The sequence below is a fragment of the Bos javanicus genome, chromosome 5 (assembly GCF_032452875.1).
Source record: "Bos javanicus breed banteng chromosome 5, ARS-OSU_banteng_1.0, whole genome shotgun sequence".
Lineage (NCBI taxonomy): Eukaryota > Metazoa > Chordata > Mammalia > Artiodactyla > Bovidae > Bos > Bos javanicus.
The window spans coordinates 13,234,793-13,243,564 of NC_083872.1; the positions used below are offsets into that span (position 1 = coordinate 13,234,793).

At 38.2% G+C, this 8,772-nt stretch overlaps 1 pseudogene; it reads left to right on the top strand.

Annotated features, from left to right (window-relative positions):
• The first annotated feature begins 5,229 nt into the window (after window positions 1-5,229).
• LOC133248641 (tigger transposable element-derived protein 1-like) lies at window positions 5,230-6,966 on the top strand (annotated as a pseudogene).
• Window positions 6,967-8,772: the final 1,806 nt, after the last annotated feature.

Here is an 8,772-nt window from a genome sequence, read left to right on the forward strand (position 1 = left end):
ACAATAAGCATATAATGAGGCTCAAGGTCTACTGGAAGTTGAATCTTCTGTTGTCTTAGGCCTAATGAGTTCTTACTAGTTTTTGTTCTATTCCCCAGTGGCCTTGGCATTCTTTTAAAGTCTGTGCCCTGGCCCGTTCCCTCTTGTCTCACTGGCATATTTACATTCAGCCAGTTGACCAAATGACTTAATGGAAATTTATTACCCAAGGTCTTTAAATTTTAGGAATCACAATATTGGTGTGGTTTTGATGTGATCTTGTCATCTTTAAAAAACAATAAAACAAAAAACCTTAATTCTGAGCCTCCCAAAGTTGCTGGCCTTCTAGAATTTCATCTTCTTTAGAGGCTGAGGTGGCTACCCTGCTCTTGTAAAAGGCAGCAGACACTTATATAGTCTAGAGAATAGGATGCTAGAAAGAAAAATTGTATGTATTTCAGAATTTTGCAGAAATACAATTCACACAAAGTAAAGAGACTTAGCCAAGTCTCAGCAGGAGTAGGATGAGGATAGGCTGTGGGGACAAAAAGATATTACACAGATTCTAACTTGGAGATAACCTAACACTGCTGGACTTGGGTGAGTGTTAAAAATGGGTCACAAGTGTCCTTCCCATTCTCACTTCTCTTTGCCTGCCATATGTATCATGGCAAGTGGAGATGGAAGGAAACTACAGAGAAAGATTGTTGTTGACCTAGGTCATCGTGGTTCTTGTAGATCAGAAATAATAAAATCAAACCATAGGAGGATAGAGGAGAGTTTTCACCTGAAAACTTTAGTGAAAGAGAGATATAGGAGAAGTGAATGTTTAGGTCAAGAAAATGATTTTCTTACTCATAACTGAGAAAATGCTTTCAAGTTTGAAAGTCCCATAAAGAGACCCATACATTTAGTAAAAATGTTAGCAGGGATATAAGAAAAATTAAAACTACAGGTTATAAGCTATTATGTGAAACTATAATGAAATTCAACATAGAAAAAAAAGTTTGGAAATTAATTTTTTCAGAAAAAATACTATTATTTTCCATTTATGATGAAAGTCTCTTGTGATAACTAAGATCTATGTCAGTGGTTATCGACTTTACCAGTAGTCACTTTGACTTTCACTTGTTCACTCCTCCACTGACCTTATATTTTGAAAAAAATGATAGTTCAATTACATTTATTAATAATCATTTTTCACTATGTAAGTTGGAAAGTAGGGGGGATGAGACTTTGAGATCTTCCAAACTGATCATTTAATTCAGAAAGAACAGATTATAAAGAAAATAATAGGAAATAATGGCTTCATCAATTCAAACTGTTTATAATTTAGTGGAAAGTGCTGTGAACTGCAGTTTTGCAAAGACAGAGGACCAGTAAGAGTTTCCAAGCTTTACAGGCTTTTAGGAACACACTTTAAATTACCTGATGTGCTGTCCAACTGTTAAAAAAAAAAAAAAAAAAGAAGAAATCTTTTGCAATAATATGTATTGGGAATTTTATTTCATTCTATCCCTTTCTAAATTTGAAGGTTGAAACTAATCAGAATCTCCTCACAGAGGTTTTGTGTGTGTGTGTGTGTGTGTGTGCGCGCGCGCACGTGTGCGTTCAGTCACTGAGCCATGTCCCAATCTTTGTGACCCCATGGACTGTAGTCCACCAGATTCCTCTGTCCATGGAATTTTCCAGGCAAGAATACTGGATTGGGTTGCCATTTCCTACTCCATCCACCCACATGGTTCTGTTAAATGCAATATATCATTTACCAGTTTTTACATCTTTAGCTTACTGGGCAGACTTAAGAGTGGTTGTCAATGCCTGGTTTTATTTTTTACTATAATTTTCTGCAGATTTAAATATTGAGGCTTGGTCTAAGAAAAGCTATGAATTAAAACTGATTTTGAAATTTTACTGATAATCACTGTCATTCTATCAGCTGAGGAATGAATTACTGGGAAGTGTGGCCCCAGCTGGGTTTGAACATGGAGCAGCCCGTCTTGTCACCAATGGAAAAACTGGTTTGAGTACCACATTACCTGGGACAGAGTAACTAGAAGTGATCTTGGACTATGTGATTAGGCCATTAATTTTAGCGTATGTTGAGGGAACCTGATATTGTCTAAGAGAAATGAACTAAAGGCTCTGACACTATAGTTTCCACATATAGGATTGGGAAAAAGAAGAACATGGTTAACTCAGCAGCACCACTGAAGTCTCTAGTAAACTACTAGCTAAGTAGTTTACTTCTATTAACTACTATTACTGCTACCACTGTTATTATTACTAAAAACAAAAACAGTAACAGCTTCCATCAATTTAGAAGCATCTACTTTATGCCAGTGCTCAACATTTAAAATCATTATTTCACATTCTCTCAACAAACTGTAAACAAGTGATATTTCCAATCTTGAGTGTAAGAAATTGAATTTTGCAGAAATTGCTTTTCTCCAGTCAACTTGTATTATGTGGTAGAGCCTGGATTGACCTGGTTGAATTACATCTGAACTTCATATTTTTTAGTTTTTGTTTGTTTGTTAGCATCAAATACATTGCCCAGATTCTCTAACAAAGTTCCTGTGATAAAGACAGGAAGGAAGCAAGAAGAATGCCAGAGAACTAGCTCGCTCCCCTGGCATTTCACTGAGGATCAGGAATCTGCTGCTGCTCCAGGCCTCCTACTCAGCTGGATATTTGGCTGGAGGAGTTATTTTTTTTCTTTACTGCTCTCTATTTGTCATATGCCCTTTCTTCTACACCCATTCATACTTAGCAATAGAATCATACAGATAATTCAACTTTGTGATATTTTTATTTAGGTTTGAGAGACCAATTGTTTGCTATTCTGTTGTTCAATTCCTGTTTATGCTTAAAGACTGATATTACTATGCGCATTAATGAGAAAACTTAGGATTTTGAAACTGTTCTGTTTAGTTCTAAGAAATGAAATTTGTAGTCCCAGTGGAAAAATGACAATCATCTTCAACCTCAGTAGGTGCAGATTTCTATGTTTAAATATAATCTTTTCCCCATTACAACATGATGAGGGGATGATCATTTTTGAAGAGAATGCAAGTCATAAGCACCCTTTCTAAAATAAATATATTCCTCTCTAAGCAAAAAATTATCTAAATGATAAATCCAACTGGTACATGGTTTTGGTGAAATTAGCCAAGAGAAGAATCTGAGATAATTGGCAATGAATCTTTGTTTCTTTTTGCTTCTTTGTATATTTATGCATGATCCTTCTCTGATAATTTTGAAACCAAGGACAATTAATAGTTATTAAAAAGTGTTCAAGCTCATATTTTCTTATATCTACTTTTGTGTTATTGTTCATTTGCTAAGTTATGTCCAACTCTTTGTGATCCTATGGACTGCAGCATGCCAGGCTTCTCTCTCCTTCACCATCTCCCAGAGTTTGCTTGATAGATTATCAAATCAGTCAATCTACTTTTGTAATGTTCAACATTTCTTATTGTGATAAATGTACAAGCTGGCATGTGTGTGTATAACTTTATATTAATTTTACTTGTTCATTTTTGCCCATGATAAACACAAAGGCACTATATAAAATGGAAGGAAGAATATACCAGTAAACTATCATTTATGTAACATTGTCTAGAAAGTGGCTACAGTGTCCCTAGCAAGGTGCTGTGAACACTAACAGTGATTCATTTCCTGTTGTCATGGGATATAGGTTAGGCGAGTAGCACAGAGGCACATTTCTTTGGGTTTGGTGTTTTTTTTTAACCTCTCTTTCCTGGTCTATTTATGCTTCTGGAATATTCTGAACGGGCAGAGTCTCAGAGTCAGACTAAATTATACTCAGTCTAGCTGGTTCTGACGGAGAAGGCAATGGCACCCCACTCCAGAACTCTTGCCTGGAAAATCCCATGGACCGAGGAGCCTGGTAGGCTGCAGTCCACGGGGTCGCTAGGAGTCGGACACGACTGAGCGACTTCACTTTCACTTTTCACTTTCCTGCATTGGAGAAGGAAATGGCAATCCACTCCAGTGTTCTTGCCTGGAAAATCCCAGGGACAGGGGAGCCTGGTGGGCTGCCGTCTATGGGGTTGCACAGAGTCGGACACGACTGAAGTGACTTAGCAGCAGCTAGTTCTGAGCTCACTCTAAACCTCACCTTTCCCATCTGTAAAGTGGGAAACAGTTGTCAGATTATAGGAAATACTGTATGTGAAGAGTGTAGCATAGTACCAGACAGGGAGGCCCTTGATAGCTTTTATTACTACCATCTCTGTTCCTTTCTGACATCTGCCTCCCTGCCATTGCATGCTATTCTCTGTGGAACTCTTGTCTATGAAGTCTTAAGAGATCAGTACCCGTGGATTCTAGGACTACAGATCCTAGCACTGAGACCAAGCTACTTTGGATTAAGAAATCGAGCATCTTGGCTCAAAGATCAGGAATAGGGAAATCAGTGGATCGTACCTGGGGACTGAGGGTCCTCAGCATGACAAGGCAGTCGATTTACCATTTTATGGAGGTATAGTTTTCCATCTGTGTTTTAAAGATACAGGCATACCTCATTTTAATGTACTTTGTTTTACTGTGCTTCATGGATGCTGCATGTTTTAACAAACTGAAGGTTTGTGGCAACTCTGCGTCAAGCAAGGCTTCCTGTGTCAGTTTTCCAACAGCATTTGCTCACTTTGTGTCTGTGTCACATTTTGGTGACTCTTACATTATTTCAAATGTTTTCATTATTATAATATTATTATGGTATCTTTGATCTTTGTTGTTATTGTAACTGTCTTGGGGCACCATGAACTATACCATATATTGCTGCTGCTGCTGCTGCTGCTAAGTTGCTTCAGTTGTGTCCGACTCTGTGCGACCCCATAATCAATAGCCCACCAGGCTCCCCCGTCCCTGGGATTCTCCAGGCGAGAACACTGGAGTGGGTTGCCATTTCCTTCTCCAATGCAGGAAAGTGAAAAGTGAAAGTGAAGTTGCTCAGTCATGTCCGACTCCTAGCGACCCCATGGACTGCAGCCCACCAGGCTCCTTCATTCATGGGGTTTTCCAGGCAAGAGTACTGGAGTGGGGTGCCATTTCCTTCTCCAATACTGTATATTGACAAACTTAATTGATAAATGCATGAGATAAATTGATAAATTCCAACTGCTTCACCAACTCGCCCTTCCCAATCTCTCTCCCTCTCTTCAGCTCTCTCTGTTCCTTGAGATACAATAAATATTGAAAGTAGGCCAGTTTGATAACCTCACAATGGTTTCTAAGTGTTCAAGTGAAAAGAAAGTTGTACATCTCTCATTTTAAATCAAAAGTTAGAAATGATTACACTTAATGAGGAAGGCATGTCGAAAGCTGAGGCAGGCCAAAAGCTGGTCCTCTTGTACCAATCAGTTAGCTAAGTTGTGAATGCAAAGAAAAAGTTCTTAAAGGAAGTTAAGAGTGCTACTCCAGTAAACACACAAATAAGAAAACAAAACAGCATTCTTGTTGATATGGAGAAAGCTATAGTGGTCTGGATAGAAGATCAGACTAAGCACAACATTCCCTTAAGCCAAAGCCTAATCCAGAGCCAGGCCGTAGCCCTCTTGAATTCCATGAAGGCCAAGAGAGGTGAGAAAGTTGCAGAAGGAAGGTCTGAAGCTAGCAGAGGTGGACTCATGAGGTTTAAGGACAAAACCTGTTTCCATAGCATCGTAGTACAAGATGAAGCAGCAAGGGCTAATGTAGAAGCCGTGGCAGATTATCCAGAAGATCAGTGAAGATCATTAATGATGGTGTCTACACCAAACAACAGACTTTCAATGTAGATGAAATGACTTATGTTGGAAGAAGATGCCATCTACACTTTCATAGCCAGAAAGGAGAAGTCAATGCCTGGCTTGAAACCTTAAAAGGACAGGCTTACTCTTTTGTTAGGGGTTAATACAGCTGGGGACCTTAAGTTGAGGCCAGTGCTCATTTACCATTCCCCAAATCCTAGGGCCTTTAAGAATTTTGCTAAATCTACTCATTGTTCTCTAAATGGAACAATAAAGTTGGAATGGTAGCACATCTGTTTATAACACAGTTTCTTGAATATTTTAAGGCCACTACTGAGACCTCCTGTTTAGAAAAGATTTCTTTCAAAATATTACTGCTCACTGACAATGCACCTGATTGCATTGCATTTCTCTGATGGAAATATATAATGAGATTCATGTTGTTTTCATGCCTGCATTCTGCAGCCCATGGATCAGGTACTAATTTCAACTTTCAAGTCTTATTATTTAAGAATTACATTTTCTAAGGCTATAGCTGTTGTAGATAGTGACTCCTCTGATGGATATGGCAAAGTGAACTAAAACCTTCTGGAAAGTACTCACTCTTCGAGATGCCATTAATAACTTTTATGGTTTATGGAAACAATATCAAATATCAACATTAATAGGCATTTGAAAGGAGGTGATTCCAACTCTCATGAATAACTGAGGGGTTCAAGACTTGGGAGGAGGAAGTAACTGTAGATGCCATAGAAAGAGCAAGAGAATTAAAAGTAGAATATAAAGATGTGACTGAATTGCTATAGCTTTGTGATAAAGCGTTCACGTTGGGGAGTGCTTCTCATGGATGGATATGCAAAGAAAGTGGTATATCTAAATGGAATTTACCCCTGGTGAAGATGCTGTGAAGATTGTTGAAATGCCAGAGGATTTAGAGTATTACATAAACTTAGTTTATAAAGCAGCAGCAGAGTTTGAGAGGATCAACTCCAATTTTGAAAGAAGTTCTGTTATGGGTAAAATGCTATTAAAGAGCATTTCACGCTACAGAGAAAATATGAAAGGGTCAATCTGTGGGTCAAACTTCACTGTTCTCATATTTTAAAAAATTGTCACAGCAACCCCAACATTTAGCAGCCACCATCCTGATCAGTCAGCAGCCAGCAACTTGAGGCAAGACTCTCCACCAGCAAAAAGATTAGGATTTGCTGAAGGCTCAGATGATGCTTAGCATTTATAAGCAATAAAGTATTTTTTTAGTTAAAGTATGTACATTGTGGTTTTTTGTTTGTTTGTTTGTTTGTTTTACATAATGCTATTACACACTTAATAAACAAAAGTGTAAACATAACTTTTATAAGTACTGAGAAACCACAAAATCATGTGACTCACTTTATTGTGATATTTGCCTTGTTGTGGTAGTCTGGAGCCAAATCCATACTGTCTCTGAGGTATTCCTGTATTAGTAAGTAAAGTCATTATTAAGCAAAACATACCTCAGTCAGTTCAGTTCAGTCACTCAGTCGTGTCCGACTCTTTGTGACCCATGAATCACAGCATGCCAGGCCTCCCTATCCATCACCAACTCCCGGAGTTCACTCAGACTCACGTCCATCAAGTCAGTGATGCCATCCAGCCATCTCATCCTCCGTCCGCCCTTCTCCTTCTGCCCCCAATCCCTCCCAGCATCAGAGTCTTTTCCAATGAGTCAACTCTTCACATGAGGTGGCCAAAGTATTGGAGTTTCAGCTTTAGCATCATTCCTTCCAAAGAAATCCCAGGGCTGATCTCCTTCAGAATGGACTGGTTGGAAAACATAGCTAATTGTAAAAGAACCATTAATCAAAAAGAAAAGAAAAAAAAAAAAACAATTTTACATGACTAAATACCTAGGTCTCATAGAATCAAAGCTTTTTCCCCCTCCATTATTTCTGGGTATTGTAGCAGAAATCAAAAAAACATATATCCTTTGCAGCACACAGTTTATGCTCAATATATATTTGCCAAACAAGCAAATGAACAACAAAAAAGAAGTGAATGAATAGGTCTGCCCTTGATTAAATAAAAATTTGAAAATCTCTCTAGAACTAGTGATTTACAAGAGGTAGGCAAATCAGTTAACAGTTTTGAATTTTATTGATATTGGTGAAGATTTAAAATGTGTATTAACCCTGCTGAAGTTAAACCTTTAGGGACATACATGTTAGTTTTCAGAGCTTTCAATCCAAGAGCACAGAGGCAGTAACTTTTCTGTACAGAAAAAATATAACTACCTTATAGCTCAGTTGGTAAAGAATCCATTTGCATTGCAGGAGATCCCGGTTCAATTCCTGGGTCGGGGAGATGCACTGGAGAAGGGATAGGCTACCCACTCCAGTATTCTTGGGCTTCCCTTGTGGCTCAGCTGGTAAAGAATCCACCTGCAACGAAGGAGACCTTGGTTCGATCCCTAGGTTGGGAAGATCCCCTGGAGAAGGGAAAGGCTACCCACTCCAGTATTCTGGCCTGGAGAATTCCATGGACTGTACAGTTCATGGGGTTGCAAAAGTCGGATGACTGAGTGACTTTCACTTTCACTACTCAATTAAATTTTTTTCAGAGATGTACTGCACCAAATGCCATGTATTAATCTAGAGTGACACTGTATACCTGAATGAACTAACAGAATTTCTTGCTATTAACACACAGTTCTTGTTGTTTGACCACATTAATCAGAAAAATGTGTTACCTTTCAAAAAGAAGCATTATCCATTGTTTTAGGAAGTTCTCCAAACATGATTAATTCATTAAAAGCTTCTTAAATGTTATGTTACTTTGTAATTCAGTTTATGATATAAAAATTCCTGTTGAAATTCATTCCAATTAAAAGTCATTTTCTCCTGAAAGATAAATAAGAAATGGCCAATGGTGTTATCCCTTCATTCCATGATCTCACTGAAGTTCTGATAATGTTCAGATAGTGTTTCACTTGGTTGGACAATGATTTAGAAAAAACAAAGCACTTGAGCAAACACATTAAATTAGAGACTTCTAGGGA